Genomic DNA, 17,697 nt, shown 5'->3' on the forward strand with positions numbered 1-17,697 from the left:
CTGCTGCTGGCGGTGGAGCCTGGAGACGGGCGGAATCATCTGTAGACAGCAGCTCCGGCTGGGGGTCCCCCTTAGAAGAGGGGCCCAGGGTACTTACCCCCCCCCCCCCCTCTGCCACCCCTTAATCCAGCACTGCTCACTGGTTAAAAAGTGAAATGAACATTTCCTTTTATGGCAGTCAGTACCAGTGCTTTACTTAGTAGAGCAGATACAAGTCAGATTGTACTCAAAGGAATATATATAAAACACAATGTCACCGCTTTGTCCTTTGGCGCTGTAAACAAAAATTTTTAACCACTTTCAAACCTCCACCTCCTTTGGTATTCTTCCAAGCAGTAACTTTCTTTAGAGCTTCTTAATGCACTCAATAATAGAAGGAGAAAAAGATCTCATAGTGTATCACACCTTCATATGATTCACATATCAGAAACAGTAATGCAGCCCCCTACCGGAAATGGTGGTCTACGAAATACAGGGATGGGAAACCTTCGGCCCTCCAGCTGTTGTTGAACTACACATACCAGCATGCCTTTCTACAGTTTTGCTATTTGGCCATGCTAAAACTGTTGCAGGGCATTTTGGGATGTGTAGTTCAACAACAGCTGGAGGGCTGAAGGTTCCCCATCCCTGACTTAATATGTTGACAATATCACATTCACTGGAGCGGCTCAAGCCAAATAGGATCACATTCCTCCCTCCACTTCACTTTCAATATTTTTCGTTGTATATGTAGGATATAGGAAAAACTTCTAATAGTATAATATATTCTTTTTAAGAAATTTCATTAAAAATACATAGTATAAAATGGACTCTCACCCGGTCATGTGGTCTACCAACAAAAAGTAGACATGGATATTTACAGCGTAACATGCGTCCCTGGATCCCCACTGTACCGTCCACCCAAGAGAGAGCTTCACCAAACAGTCCTCAGCCTTTTTAGAAGTATCTTTTTCTCCTAATTGGTGATATATCTCTGTTTCATAATCACTTTTATCCTGTAATACTAAACCTCCACCCTGATCAGTGGGTTTTATTATCAGGTTATCCTTACTTTTAAGATTTTTAAGGGCTTTCTTTTCTTTACCTGATAGATTATATTTGATCTTTCTTCTAATTTTTCCAAATCATCTTTTACCAGAATACTAAATGTTTCCAAAAAGTTTCCCTTTAGATGTGCGGGGACAAATGTAGATTTAGGTTTAAAAGGGGTCTCTATTTCCGTCATCGATTCCTCCTGGGGGTTTAAATTAAGGATTTTTTTGAGCGGTAAAGAAAGGAAAGCCCTTAAAAATCTTAAAAGTAAGGATAACCTGATAATAAAACATTAATAAAAAAAATAATTTTTTGCAGAAGAGTGAAGGCTTTTATACCTGCGGTGGGTGCAAAATGTGTGCACATGGTCTGGCAGGAACAAAAGCTTTTAAAGATAGTCTGGAGAAGTATGAATATAAGGTAAAGGGATTAATTAACTGTAACACAACATTTGTTATATACATGTTAATTTGTAACTATGGGAAAAAATACGTTGGTAAAACTAAAGGAACACTTAAACTATGTATTTTAGAACACTGTAGAAACATTAAAAATAAACTGGATAATCATAATGTTCCTCGCCACTTCAGAATATGTCAAAACAGTGACCCGAGTTTAATAAGATTTATGGGACTGGAACATGTTTTTCTTGATCAGAGGGGAGGCGACAGGTTAAAGTTTTTAGCTAAACGAGAAACATACTGGACACTAACTCTTAATATGTTGTTTCCCTCTGGTTTGAATGAAGGGTTTGATATTGTCCCGTTTATCAAGTAACAGTAAAGGTATGAAGCTGTGTGAACTTTTAGATTTAACATGCAAGATACGAGTTAATTAACAGCTAAAAAGGTAATTGAGAAATCCGTGTGTTATTTATAGGTATGTGTTACCCCCGGTAAAAATGTCGGTCTGCTCGTTATTGTAAAAGTGGCTATACTGTATTTTATATTTTTAGATGTGAACAATGTTTTCATTTTATGGGGTTTTATATTCCATTTTTTATTTATATTATACACAAGACTGTGATTGATTTGAGATGTAATTTAGACTAATAGTTCCACCGTTACCGGGATTAATCCATGGGAGGTTAAATAGAGTGACTGAGCTATGCTGGGCCAGCCCTCTGATGAAGTCCGTAGTGACGAAACTGGTAGGGGTGAGGCCCAGTGTGAGGATCACCGTGAAGCAGGGAAGCACTCTTCAGATGCGGTGAAGTCCGGTTTATTTTATGCATATGTCTTATACTTACGGTGGTTGATACCGCCGCTTGCGGTACGTTTTCTAACCTATGTGTGTCGAATCTTTTAAATAAATAACATTTTAAATACAGTTATGCACTATGGAGCGCTCCTCTTTTTGATTGAATTACAGATTTAACTACCAACTGTGGATACTGGTGTGTAAAGGGAGCTGCTGATCTGGGTGAAAACCTGGGATCCAGTGATCATCAAGCAGTATGGTTCAGCATTAAGACAGAGACTGACTCGTCCCATACAAAAACAAAGGTGTTGGATTTTCGGAAGGCTGATTTTGTAGGGATGGGAAAATGTGTAAGCGATTCTTTGGCAGAGTGGAGGAACTTGGAAACAGTGCAGGAGAGGTGGGAAACATTAAAATGTGCAATATTGAAGGCAACAGACCTTTGTATCAAAACTGTTAGGAAAAACACAAGGAAAAGGAAGCCAGTGTGGTTTGCAAAAGAAGTAACAAATATTGTGAGAGCAAAAAAGATGGCTTTTAGGAAATATAAGCAGACACAAAATAATGAAGACAAAAAGATATATCTTGTTAGACAGAAGTAGACAAAGAAGGTAATCAGATGTGCAAAGGCACAAGCTGAGGAGAAAATGGCCCAGTCAGTGGGTAAAGGAGGCAAAACTTTTTTTAGGTATATAAGCGAAAGGAGAAAAACAAAAGGCGGAATTATAAAACTAAAGACGGACACTGGGAGTCTTGTTGAAGGAGACAATTTAATAGCAGATCAGCTTAATGATTATTTTTGCTCAGTATTTACTACTGAAATAGTGGGGAAGGGGCCACAGTTAAGTTGCAGGGATATTCAGGAAAATGAAACAAGTACATTTACAGAGGAGAAGGTCCTAACAGAACTCTCAAAGCTGAAAGTGGACAAATCTATAGGGCCAGATGGGATACATCCAAGGATACTAAAAGAACTTAAAGAGATGCTGGTAGCACCATTGACAGAATTATTCAACCAGTCATTAGCTACAGGAGTAATTCTGTACTTGGACCAGTGCTTTTTAATATCTTTATTGGTGACATTGCAAATGGTATTAAAGGGAAAGTATGCCTTTTTGCAGATGACACAAAGGTATGCAACAGGGTAGACACACCAGGTGGGGTAAAACAAATGATTGAGGATCTAGGTAGACTAGAGGAATGGTCAAGAGTCTGGCAATTACAGTTTAATGCCAAAAAATGCAAAATCATGCACTTGGGTCTCAAAAATCCTAAAACTAAATACAGTATTAATGGCACTATACTGGAAACTACTGAGGAGGAAAGGGATCTAGGAGTCACTATTTCAAATGACTTAAAGGCAGGTAAGCAATGTAACAAGGCAATGAGGAAGGCTAGTCAGATGCTTGGCTGCATTGGGAGAGGAATCAGCAGCAGAAAGAAAGAAGTAATAATGCCACTGTATAGGTCATTGGTACGGCCTCATCTAGAATACTGTATTCAGTATGGCCCTCATTCCGAGTTGATCGCTAGCTGCTTTCGGTCGCAGCACAGCGATTTGTTAAAAAAGCGGCACTTCTGCACATGCGTATGGGGCGCAGTGCGCACGTGCAACGTACTTTCACAAAAGCCAATGCAGTTTCACACAAGGTCTAGCGACGCTTTTCAGTCACACTGCTGGCCGCAGAGTGATTGACAGGAAGTGGGTGTTTCTGGGTGGTAACTGACCGTTTTCGGAGAGTGTGTGTAAAAACGCAGGCGTGTCGGATAAAAACGCAGGCGTGGCTGGCCGAACGCAGGGTGTGTTTGTGACGTCAAAACAGGAACTAAACAGTCTGAAGTGATCGCTAGCTAGGAGTAAGTCTCGAGCTACTCTGAAACTGCACAATCTTTTTTTTAGCAATGCTGCAATCCTTTCGTTCGCACTTCTGCTAAGCTAAGATACACTGCTTTACACTGCACGGCTGCTAAAAGCAGCTAGCGAGCGAACTCGGAATGAGGGCCAATATACCATTTGCCAAAAATCCATAAGAATCGGGATGAGCCACCCGGCCACCCGATTGTGTCGGCAATAGAGTCTCTCGCTGCCAGAGTCTCAGAATTTGTGGATATTAATATAAAAAAATATGTTCCCCAATTGACATCTTATGTAAAGGATACAACATCTATTTTAACAGGTTTTTGAGCAGTTTGCCTGGAAGGATAGTTATCGATGGGGTTCTATTGATAGCAACTCATTGTATACCTCTATTCCACATGCCATAGGGTTGTATTGCATTGAAACTGTTTTGTCTAGAGATCTAGAAATACCAAGTATTAGGTCAGATTTTTTTACTAGACTGTTTGAAATCTGTTTTGCAGCATAATTATTTAACGTTTTTGGGGGACCACTACATTCAGCGGTGCGAGACAGCGATGGGGACGATTTGTGCCCCTAGTTTCGCAAACCTGTATCTAGGTGAATGGGAGCAAGAATGTATTTACACCAATAATCCTTTCAAAAATAACTTGGTTATATATAAAAGCTACATTGATGACCTTATAGTTAGTGATGAGCGGGTTCGGTTCCTCGGAATCCGAACCCCCCCCGAACTTCACCCTTTTACACGGGTCCGAGGCAGACTCGGATCCTCCCGCCTTGCTCGGTTAAACCGAGCGCGCCCGAACGTCATCATCCCGCTGTCGGATTCTCGCGAGATTCGGATTCTATATAAGGAGCCGTGCGTCGCCGCCATTTTTCCCTCGTGCATTGGAAATGATAGTGAGAGGACGTGGCTGGCGTCCTCTCACTTTGTTTCAGGGGGCTGCAGTGCAAATATCTTTATTCTGGGGACCAGCAGTATTATAGGAGGAGTACAGTGCAGAGTTTTGCTGACCAGTGACCACCAGTATTATACGTTGTCTGCCTGAAAAACGCTCCATATCTGTGCTCAGTGTGCTGCATATATCTGTGCTCACACTGCTTTATTGTGGGGACTGGGGACCAGCAGTATTATATAGGAGGAGTACAGTGCAGAGTTTTGCTGACCAGTGACCACCAGTATACGTTCTCTGCCTGCAAAACGCTCCATATCTGTGCTCAGTGTGCTGCATATATCTGTGCTCACACTGCTTTATTGTGGGGACTGGGGACCAGCAGTATTATATAGGAGGAGTACAGTGCAGAGTTTTGCTGACCAGTGACCACCAGTATACGTTCTCTGCCTGCAAAACGCTCCATATCTGTGCTCAGTGTGCTGCATATATCTGTGCTCACACTGCTTTATTGTGGGGACTGGGGACCAGCAGTATTATATAGGAGGAGTACAGTGCAGAGTTTTGCTGACCAGTGACCACCAGTATTATACGTTCTCTGCCTGAAAAACGCTCCATATCTGTGCTCAGTGTGCTGCATATATCTGTGCTCACACTGCTTTATTGTGGAGACTGGGGACCAGCAGTATTATATAGGAGGAGTACAGTGCAGAGTTTTGCTGACCAGTGACCACCAGTATTATACGTTCTCTGCCTGAAAAACGCTCCATATCTGTGCTGCATTGTAGTATATAGTAGGAGTACAGTGCATAATTTTGCTGACCACCAGTATATAATATATAGGAGTACGGTACAGAAGGCCACTGCTCTACCTACCTCTGTGTCGTCAAGTATACTATCCATCCATACCTGTGGTGCATTTCAGTTTTGCACAGTTTGCTGACCACCAGTATATAATATATAGCAGTACGGTACAGTAGGCCACTGCTCTACCTACCTCTGTGTCGTCAAGTATACTATCCATCCATACCTGTGGTGCATTTCAGTTTTGCACAGTTTGCTGACCACCAGTAAATAATATATAGCAGTACGGTACAGTAGGCCACTGCTCTACCTACCTCTGTGTCGTCAAGTAAACTATCCATCCATACCTGTGGTGCATTTCAGTTTTACACAGTTTGCTGACCACCAGTATATAATATATAGCAGTACGGTACAGTAGGCCACTGCTCTACCTATCTCTGTTTTGTCAAGTATACTATCCATCCATACCTGTGGTGCATTTCAGTTTTGCACAGTTTGCTGACCACCAGTATATAATATATAGCAGTACGGTACAGTAGGCCACTGCTCTACCTACCTCTGTGTCGTCAAGTGTACTATCCATCCATACCTGTGGTGCATTTCAGTTGTGCGCAGTATATATAGTAGTAGGCCATTGCTATTGATACTGGCATATAATTCCACACATTAAAAAATGGAGAACAAAAATGTGGAAGGTAAAATAGGGAAAGATCAAGATCCACTTCCAGCTCGTGCTGAAGCTGCTGCCACTAGTCATGGCCGAGACGATGAAATGCCATCAACGTCGTCTGCCAAGGCCGATGCCCAATGTCACAGTAGAGAGCATGTAAAATCCAAAACACAAAAGTTCAGTAAAATGACCCAAAAATCAAAATTAAAAGCGTCTGAGGAGAAGCGTAAACTTGCCAATATGCCATTTACGACACGGAGTGGCAAGGAACGGCTGAGGCCCTGGCCTATGTTCATGGCTAGTGGTTCAGCTTCACATGAGGATGGAAGCACTCATTCTCTCGCTAGAAAAATGAAAAGACTTAAGCTGGCAAAAGCACAGCAAAGAACTGTGCGTTCTTCTAAATCACAAATCCCCAAGGAGAGTCCAATTGTGCCGGGTGCGATGCCTGACCTTCCCAACACTGGACGGGAAGAGGTGGCGCCTTCCACCATTTGCACGCCCCCTGCAAGTGCTGGAAGGAGCACCCACAGTCCAGTTCCTGATAGTCAAATTGAAGATGTCACTGTTGAAGTACACTAGGATGAGGATATGGGTGTTGCTGGCGCTGAGGAGGAAATTGACAAGGAGGATTCTGATGGTGAGGTGGTTTGTTTAAGTCAGGGACCCGGGGAGACACCTGTTGTCCGTGGGACGAATATGGCCATTGACATGCCTGGTCAAATAACAAAAAAAATCACCTCTTCGGTGTGGAATTATTTTAACACAAATGCGGACAACAGGTGTCAAGCCGTGTGTTGCCTTTGTCAAGCTGTAATAAGTAGGGGTAAGGACGTTAACCACCTCGGAACATCCTCCCTTATACGTCACCTGCAGCGCATTCATCATAAGTCAGTGACAAGTTCAAAAACTTTGGATGACAGCGGAAGCAGTCCACTGACCACTAAATCCCTTGCTCTTGTAACCAAGCTCCTGCAAACCACACCACCAACTCCCTCAGTGTCAATTTCCTCCTTACACAGGAAAGCCAATAGTCCTGCAGGCCATGTAACTGTCAAGTCTGACGAGTCCTCTCCTGCCTGGGATTCCTCCGATGCATCCTTGAGTGTAACGCCTCCTGCTGCTGGCGCTGCTGCTGTTGCTGCTCGGAGTTGATCGTCATCACAGAGGGGAAGTCTAAAGACCACTTGTACTACTTCCAGTAAGCAATTGACTGTCCAACAGTCCTTTGCGAGGAAGATGAAATATCACAGCAGTCATCCTGCTGCAAAGAGGATAACTCAGGCCTTGGCAGCCTGGGCGGTGAGAAACGTGTTTCCGTTATCCACCGTTAATTCACAGGCAACTACAGACTTGATTGAGGTACTGTGTCCCCGGTACCAAATACCATCTAGGTTCCATTTCTCTAGGCAGGCGATACCGAAAATGTACACAGACCTCAGAAAAAGACTCACCAGTGTCCTAAAATATGCAGTTGTACCCAATGTCCACTTAACCACGGACATGTGGACAAGTGGAGCAGGGCAGACTCAGGACTATATGACTGTGACAGCCCACTGGGTAGATGTATTGCCTCCCGCAGCAAGAACAGCAGCGGCGGCACCAGTAGCTGCATCTCGCAAACGCCAACTCGTTCCTAGGCAGGCTACGCTTTGTATCACCGCTTTCCAGAAGAGGCACACAGCTGACAACTTCTTACGGAAACTGAGGAACATCATCGCAGAATGGCTTACCCCAAATGGACTCTCCTGGGGATTTGTGACATCGGACAACGCCAGCAATATTGAGCGTGCATTACATCTGGGCAAATTCCAGCACGTCCCATGTTTTGCACATACATTGAATTTGGTGGTGCAGAATTATTTAAAAAACGGCCGAGATGCTGTCGATGGCCAGAAGAATTGCGGGCCACTTTCGGCATTCAGCCACCGCGTGCCGAAGACTGGAACACCAGCAAACACTCCTGAATCTGCCCTGCCATCATCTGAAGCAAGAGGTGGTAACGAGGTGGAATTCAACCCTCTATATGCTTCAGAGGATGGAGGAGCAGCAAAAGGCCATTCAAGCCTATACATCTGCCCACGATATAGGCAAAGGAGGGGGAATGCACCGACTCAAGCGCAGTGGAGAATGATTTCAACGTTGTGCAAGGTTCTGCAACCCTTTGAACTTGCCACACGTGAAGTCAGTTCAGACACTGCCAGCCTGAGTCAGGTCATTCCCCTCATCAGGCTTTTGCAGAAGAAGCTGGAGACATTGAAGGAGGAGCTAAAACAGAGCGATTCTGCTAGGCATGTGGGACTTGTGGATGGAGCCCTTAATTCGCTTAACCAGGATTCACGGGTGGTCAATCTGTTGAAATCAGAGCACTACATTTTGGCCACCGTGCTCGATCCTAGATTTAAAACCTACGTTGGATCTCTCTTTCCGGCAGACACAAGTCTGCAGAGGTTCAAAGACCTGCTGGTGAGAAAATTGTCAAGTCAAGCGGAACGTGACCCGTCAACAGCTCCTCCTTCACATTCTCCCGCAACTGGGGGAGCGAGGAAAAGGCTAAGACTTTCGAGCCCACCCGCTGGCGGTGATGCAGGGCAGTCTGGGGCGAGTGCTGACATCTGGTCCTGACTGAAGGACCTGCCAACGATTACTGACATGTCGTCTACTGTCACTGCATTTGATTCTCTCACCATTGAAAGAATGGTGGATTATATGAGTGACCGCATCCAAGTAGGCACGTCAGACAGTCCGTACGTATACTGGCAGGAAAAAGAGGCAATTTGGAGGCCCTTGCAGAAACTGGCTTTATTTTACCTAAGTTGCCCACCCTCCAGTGTGTACTCCGAAAGAGTGTTTAGTGCAGCCGCTCACCTTGTCAGCAATCGGCGTACGGGGTTACTTCCAGAAAATGTGCAGAAGATGATGTTCATCAAAATTAATTATAATCAATTCCTCCGTGGAGACATTCACCAGCAATTGCCTCCAGAAAGTACACAGGGACCTGAGATGGTGGATTCCAGTGGGGACGAATTAATAATCTGTGAGGAGGGGGATGTACACAGTAAAAGGGGTGAGGAATCGGACGATGAGGAGGAGGTGGACATCTTGCCTCTGTAGAGCCAGTTTGTGCAAGGAGAGATTGATTGCTTCTTTTTTGGTGGGGGCCCAAACCAACCAGTCATTTCAGTCACAGTTGTGTGGCAGACCCTGTCGCTGAAATGATGGGTTTGTTAAAGTGTGCATGTCCTGTTTATACAACATAAGGGTGGGTGGGAGGGCCCAAGGACAATTCCATCTTGCACCTCTTTTTTCTTTCATTTTTCTTTGCATCATGTGCTGTTTGGGGACTATTTTTTTGAAGTGCCATCCTGCCTGACACTTCAGTTCCACTCCTAGATGGGCCAGGTGTTTGTGTCGGCCACTTGTGTCACTTAGCTTAGCCATCCAGCGACCTTGGTGCACCTCTTTTTTTCTTTGCATCATGTGCTGTTTGGGGACTATTTTTTTGAAGTGCCATCCTGTCTGACACTGCAGTGCCACTCCTAGATGGGCCAGGTGTTTGTGTCGGCCACTTGGGTCGCTTAGCTTAGTCATCCAGCGACCTTGGTGCAAATTTTAGGACTAAAAATAATATTGTGAGGTGTGAGGTGTTCAGAATAGACCGAAAATGAGTGGAAATTATGGTTATTGAGGCTAATAATACTATTGGATCAAAATGACCCCCAAATTCTATGATTTAAGCTGTTTTTGAGGGTTTTTTGTAAAAACACACCCGAATCCGACAAAAAATTTTCAGGGAGGTTTTGCCAAAACGCGTCCGAATCCAAAACACGGCCGCGGAACCGAATCCAAAACCAAAACACAAAACCCGAAAAATGTCCGGTGCACATCACTACTTATAGTAGTGTGGGATGGGTCAGAACAATTATTTGTGGAATTTGTACAATATCTACACCAGAATGAATATAACTTGAGTTTCACTCACAATGTAGATAAAGTGTAAATTCAATATTTGGATTTAACCCTTATTGTGGACAAGGAGTCATTGGGTGTTGATACTTGTACTTATTTCAAGACTGTGGATAGCAACAATTATTTAGAATACAAAAGTTGCCACTATAGTAGATGGAAGAAAAATCTTCCTTTCTCTCAGTTATTGAGACTTAGGAGAAATTGTAATGAAGTTGCTAAATTTGAAGAACAGGCACTTATGTTACATGGTTTCAGGAGAAAGGTTACCCTCAGACGTTAATTGATTCAGCCTTAAATAAAACAAGATAACTGGAAAGGAAGGATTTAATACAATATAAAAATAAAATAGATATGGCCATTGAGAGAAAAGTTTACATGCCCATTTGTGACACAATATAATACTAAAGGGGCTGAAATTCGGAAAATATTAGATAAACATTGGCATTTGATTAAAATGGACCCCGTATTAGGAGAGAAAGTTCCAATGAAACCGGAATTAGTTTTTAGGAGAGCGAAAACTCTAAAGAATTATTTGGTACCAAGTGATTTACCTCCGTTGTCTAAATCAGTGGTTCTCAAACTCGGTCCTCAGGACCCCACACAGTGCATGTTTTGCAAGTAACCCAGCAGGTACACAGGTGTATTAATTACTCACTGACACATTTTAAAAGGTCCACAGGTAGAGCTAATTATGTCACTTGTGATTCGGTGAGGAGACCTGCAAAACATGCACCGTGTGGGGTCCTGAGGACCGAGTTTGAGAACCTGTGGTCTAAATAATGTACCAGTGGTGCTATTAATTTTTTGCAGAAGAGTGAAGGCTTTTATACCTGCGGTGGGTGCAAAATGTGTGCACATGGTCTGGCAGGAACAAAAGCTTTTAAAGATAGTCTGGAGAAGTATGACTATAAGGTAAAGGGATTAATTAACTGTAACACAACATTTGTTATATACCATACTTGCCTACCTGACCCTCTCCATGAGGGAGAAAATGCTCTGTTCCTGGACTTTCCTGGTAATGTATGATTGCCATCACCTGTGGTGAAACACCTTTCTTATCAATTAACTAGCTCACCACAGGTGATGTCAATCATACATTACCAGGAAAGTCCAGGAACAGAGCATTTTCTCCCTCATGGAGAGGGTCAGGTAGGCAAGTATGTTATATACATGTTAATTTGCAACTGCTGGAAAAAATACGTTGGTAAAACTAGTAGAACACTTAAACTATGTATTTTAGAACACTATAGAAACATTAAAAATAAACTGGATAATCATAATGTTCCTCGCCACTTCAGAATATGTCAAAACAGTGACCCGAGTTTAATGAGATTTTTGGGACTGGAACATGTTGTTCTTGATCAGAGGGGAGGCGATAGGTTAAAGTTTTTAGCTAAACGAGAAACATACTGGATACTAACTCTTAATACGTTGTTTCGCTCTGGTTTGAATGAAGGGTTTGATATTGTCCCATTTATCAAGTAATAGTAAAGGTATGAAGCTGTGTGAACTTTTAGATTTAACATGCAAGATACCGGTAGGGGTGAGGCCCAGTGAGAAGATCACTGTGCAGCAGGGAAGCACCCTTCAGATGCGGTGAAGTCCAGTTTATTTTATGCATATGTGTTATACTTACGGTGGTTGATACCGCCGCTTGCAGTACGTTTTCTAACTTATGTGTGTCGAATCTTTTAAATAAATCAAATTTCAAATACAGTTATGCACTATGGAGCGCTCCTTTTGACCGAATTACAGATAGATATATATATATATATATATATATATATATATATATTAGAGATGAGCAGGTTCGGATGTAACGCCAGAATTAGCGCCAGTTCGGTTTTATCCGGATGTTTCGTATTGGCTATCCAAAACATGTGACGTCCGTGAGCCAATAAGATGCCGTGTTGAGAACCGAGTAAAACCGAACCCGCTCATCTCTAATATATATATATATATATTGCAGTTTGTCCGGCACTCCCATTTCAATGTTACCTTGACCCGATGCCCTCACAGTATGCAGATACACTTTAGAAGACCAGAGGTGCGGCACTCAGAGCTCAGGATAATGAAAACAAACAGCGACCACCACGTCTGCAACGTTTCAATCTATTAAAATCAATCTATTAAGATTTTCATCAGGATTTTCAACAGATTAAAACATTGCAGACGTGGTGGTCGCTGTTTCTTTTCATTATTCTGAGCTCTGAGTGCCACACCTTTGGTCTTCTAATATATATATATATATATATATATATATAGCATTTCAAAGGTGCGGCACTCATGCTTATCTCATAAACAAACGGACATCCGTCCTTTTGACTTCTTCAACGTTTCAATTTATTTATCAAATTGTCATCATTTCCTGATGACAATTTGATAAATAAATTGAAATGTTGAAGAAGTAAAAAGGACGGATGTCCGTTTGTTTATGAGATAAGCATGAGTGCCGCACCTTTGAAATGCTTTGGAATTTACACCGTGACAGTACCAGCGACAGCTATCTGAAAAGGCTCATAGGGAGTGCCGGACCGCAGCATCTATGTGTATATATATATATATATATATAGATAGGCTGGGGTTCCCGTCTGCCAGAATGCCGGCAGGGTGCAGGTGCAACAAAGCCCCTTGCGGGCTCGTTGCACTCGCCATAGTGCGGACTCGGTGGCTCGCTGCGCTCGCCACAGGTTCTGTTCCCGCTCTATGGTTGGCGTGGCCACCCATGACTGGAAATAGCCCCTGTTAGCTGGAACTGGCTGGCGGCATTGTCAGTCTTCAGGATCCCCGCACCGGTATGCTGTCCGTCGGGATCCCATGCATTGGCCACGTAACCGCATCCCATATATATATATATATATATATATATATATATATATACACGCACAGAGTTACACGTGTGGTGGTGGGCGCCAGATTATGGCCTTGCCCCGGGTGACAAACATGCTAGTCTAGGCCCTGCAGAGGCGATCGCATTTTCTACGCACCCCCGCAGAAAATGCGGGTGCATGCGCATACGCCCGCATCTTTTCAGAAAAAATTCTAGTTGGGTTGCACATTGCAGTCCAACCTGAATTAGCCCCAAAGTCCTCCTTGTCTGTCTGTGAATTCATATGACATGTTTTTATTTTTATTTTAAAAAGACATTGAAGCTCCTCTGCCAGAAAAAGCTAACAGAATAAGCTAATAAGAATGGCTTACCGGGACTTCCGGTTCCGGCGCTCATGTGAGGAGAAGCTGATTTCTGCAGCTCTCCTGCACCCTCGGTAACCGGAGCACACAGCGCCTCCCGCTCGCGGCTTTTCTCCGTGCCTGGCGCACACCACCTGTGGGAAAGTGCTGGGGATTGGATGGAAAGGTTTCTATCCTCCCCCATGCCCCCTAAAGCCCAGAGATCGAAGTCTGAAAAACGGCTGGGGGAATCCAAGATGGCCGCCGCACCTAGCTCACAAACGAGTCTGCAGGCTGATGGCAGCATCAAACAGGCTTCTGCAAAACACATTTCTCCCTCAGGTGAGCCTGACTGTTCCCCTGCCTCTCCAGTGACTTATGCTGATGTAGTGAGAGCTGTTAGGGATGCCATGGAGCCTATTATGGATGCACATGCTACTAAAATGCAGCAGGCAGTAAAAGATCTAAAATCCCAAATCAAGCAGTTATCTAAGACTGTTCTTACAAATGAACAAAGGCTGGGGGAGACTTTCCAGGATGTTGGGGATCTTTAGCACAGATATGATGAGCTCCAGAAATCTCACTTCCAGCTGCTGAACAAGGTTGACGATCATGAAAATACATCGAGGAGATTAAATCTTCGGGTGCTGGGGCTTCATGAGTCACTGAAAGGTCCTGATTTGACTCTTTTTCTACAAACGTCCCTCCTTGATTTGTTGCATATCCAAGATGAATGCACTGGCTTAGTTATAGAGAGAGCCCACAGACTGGGTCCCCCAAGTTCTTCACCTAATAGCAGACCACGTGTGGTTATATTTAAATGTCTGAACTTTCTCCACAAGGAGGCAATATGGACGGCATCCAGGAGGCATAGGAATTTACAATGGGAGGGAGCTCGTTTGGCCATTTTCCAGGACTACTTTGCGTTTCCCGGGCACGTCGGGAATTTACTCCCCTTTGCTCCCATTTGGTAAAGGCGAATAAGACATTTGCTCTGCTCTTCCCTGCAAGACTACGCCTGTTCGATGGAAATTCTTTCCAGGACTTTGCAAATCTTGCAGATGCAGAGGCTTATGTTTCTGAGGCATCCAAGCAGATGACGACTCATCTCAGGTGGATGACGCCCCGGATCGAGATGGCTTGCATTGAGGGCAGCACAGACGGTGTAATGGTTAGCATTACTGCCTCACAGCACTGAGGTCATGGGTTCAATTCCCACCATGGCCCTAACTGTGTGGAGTTTGTATGTTCTCCCCGTGCTTGTGTGGGTTTCCTCCCACAATCCAAAAATATACCAGTAGGTTAATTGGCTCCCAACAAAATTAACCCGAATGTGTGCATGTATATGTGGTAGGGAATATAGATTGTAAGCTCCACTGCGGAAGGGACTGATGTGAATGGACAAATATTCTCTGTAAAGCGCTGCGGAATATGTGTGCGCTGTATAAATAACTGGTAATAAATAAATAAATAATAAATAAATAAATTGCTCCTGTTTCCTGTTATGTCTGCCAATTTAATTATTGCTGTGGGATTCGCTGCAGGTGTTTTTTTTGCCAAAAGAGACTTTGGTCTTATACAGCGGGCTGAACCTTTTTGCCTTGTTTTATGTTTTAGATTTTTATTATTCATTTGTTGTCTTTCTGTGGCTATGTAATCTTTCCAGAATGCTTATATATGCTTAGCAGAGATATCTCCCCCTTCTTCTTATGCGAAAGGCTGCGTTTTTCTTTTTCTGTAACATGCTCTGTGTGCTCTGATATATTTTCTTGTTATTTTTCCTATGTATATTTTCATTTATTATGTTGCCGAGGGTGGGTAAGGGCGCCCCCTTCCTCATTTTTTCCTCAGGTTTTCATAATTCTGGCTGGCTCATTGGCGGTCTAAGACGGCCTCTGTGCTTGCTTGAACCGGTCGCTCTCGTTTTCTGAAGTTATGATTGTCCTTAGCAGGACTTTCTTTCACAATGTTAATGTTATATTTTGTGTGTTTTTTATGTTTCTGTCCCTCTTTTCCCCCTTTTCTTCTCCCCCTCCCTTTCTTCTCCTTATGTGTCCACCCTGGTGTGTTTTGTATCCGTTTTTCGGCGGCTGTAGATATTGTGGTTACTGCGCAGGTTTTCCCAGTTCATTTGATGCATGGCTAGTTTGAGTGTCGGTACGTGGAATGTGGGAGGGATTAACTCCCCAGCTAAATGCAGAAAGATTTTGCTCTATCTTCGGAAGGTGGGGATGGATGTTGTTTTCATTCAGGAGTCTCACCTTATGCCAAATGAGGTGGTAAAATTGAACACTATGGGTTGGTCTGTGGTAGCCTCTTCCTCCTTCTCTTCTAAGGCTAGGGGAGTGATTATTTTAGCACGGCACATGGTCCCTATCTCTGTCCATGTGATTTTAGATGACACTCAGGGTCAGTATGTACTGGCAGATGTCACATTGTATGCATCCAGGTTCCTACTTTGTAATATTTATGCTCCCAATCATTACTCTAAGCAATTTTATACGAACATTGGGGGTCATTCCGAGTTGTTCGCTCATTGCCGATTTTCGCTATATTGCGATTAGTCGCTTACTGCGCATGCGCAAGGTTCGCAGAGCGCATGCACTTAGTTATTTTACACAAAAGTTAGGTATTTTACTCATGGCATAACGAGGATTTTTCATAGTTCTGGTGATCGTACTGTGATTGACAGGAAGTGGGTGTTTGTGGGCGGAAACTGGCCGTTTTCTGGGCGTGTGCGAAAAAACGCTGGCGTTTCTGGGAAAAACGCGGGAGTGTCTGAAGAAACGGGGGAGTGTCTGGCTGGGTGTGTTTGTGACGTCAAACCAGGAACGAAACTGACTGAACTGATCACAATGGCTGAGTAAGTGTGGAGATACTCAGAAACTGCTAAGATATGTCTATTCGCAATTCTGCTAATCTTTCGTTCGCAATTCTGCTAAGCTAGGATACACTCCCAGAGGGCGGCGGCTTAGCGTGTGCAATGCTGCTAAAAGCAGCTAGCGTGCGAACAACTCGGAATGAGGGCCATTGTCACTAAACTACTAAGCTACTCTGAAATTCCTATAATCCTGGGTGGAGATTTTAATTTATATTCTTCTCCAACCTTGGATAAATCCCCCCCCCCTCGTGCTCCCCCCTCATTACCACGTATTGGTATCCCCTATATTTTCTCGCAGCTGTCCTTAGTGGATGTGTGGCTCGCATGTTACCCATTAGAGAGGGAATTTACATGGCTCTCAGCTGCGCATCACACATTCTCGAGGATTGATTATCTGCGGTTATCTGACTCCTTTTTTTCAAAAGTGGCTGATTCTAAAATTGAGGGTATCTGTATTTCGGACCATGCTTTATGCTGGATGAAATTGATGCTTCTCTCAGAAAAATCCCCTTTTCGCTCCTGGCACTTCCCCTCTCATTTAAGTGGCTCTCTGAAATTCCGCTCCTCATTAGATGCAGCGTGGCTGGATTATCATACGCATAATGGAGAGACCCTGTGCGATGATCCTGCTCTTTTCTGGCAGGTGTCAAAATCAGTTATTCGGGGGCACATTATGTCCTATAGTAAAAAAAGGGATTTAGATTTAAACTCACAATATTTGGAAGCCCAGGCGGCTCTTACTCACTCTTTTCAGGAATTTAAATCCTCCCCTTCCCCTTCTACTAGGGAACGATACCTTACACAAAAAAAACACTGTTTGATACCCTCCTTTCTCAAATGGAAGCTAAATATTCATTTTCAAGAGACTGTGGCATTTACAGATATGGCAATAAGTCTGGCAAACTGTTATCCCGTTTGTTAAAAGGCAGACACCCTAAAGTGGTCATTCACTCTCTGCTCACCCAAGGTGGAGACAGAGTACGGACCTCTGCCGAGATTGCTGAGGTGCTACAGTCTATTTATACCAATCTTTATGCACGTCCTGTTATTAACCAGACCCACTAGTCTGGCTTTTGGTCTTCTACTGATCTGCCTCAAATGTCAGAGTCGCACTGTACCTCTCTTCTTGCACCTATTACCACTGAGGAAGTTTCTGTAGCAAGAGCTGGACTTAAGACTGGGAAGACTCCGGGCCCCGACAGTTTCGCCAATGACT

This window comes from Pseudophryne corroboree, chromosome 7 (assembly GCF_028390025.1).
Source record: "Pseudophryne corroboree isolate aPseCor3 chromosome 7, aPseCor3.hap2, whole genome shotgun sequence".
Classification (NCBI taxonomy): Eukaryota; Metazoa; Chordata; class Amphibia; order Anura; family Myobatrachidae; genus Pseudophryne; species Pseudophryne corroboree.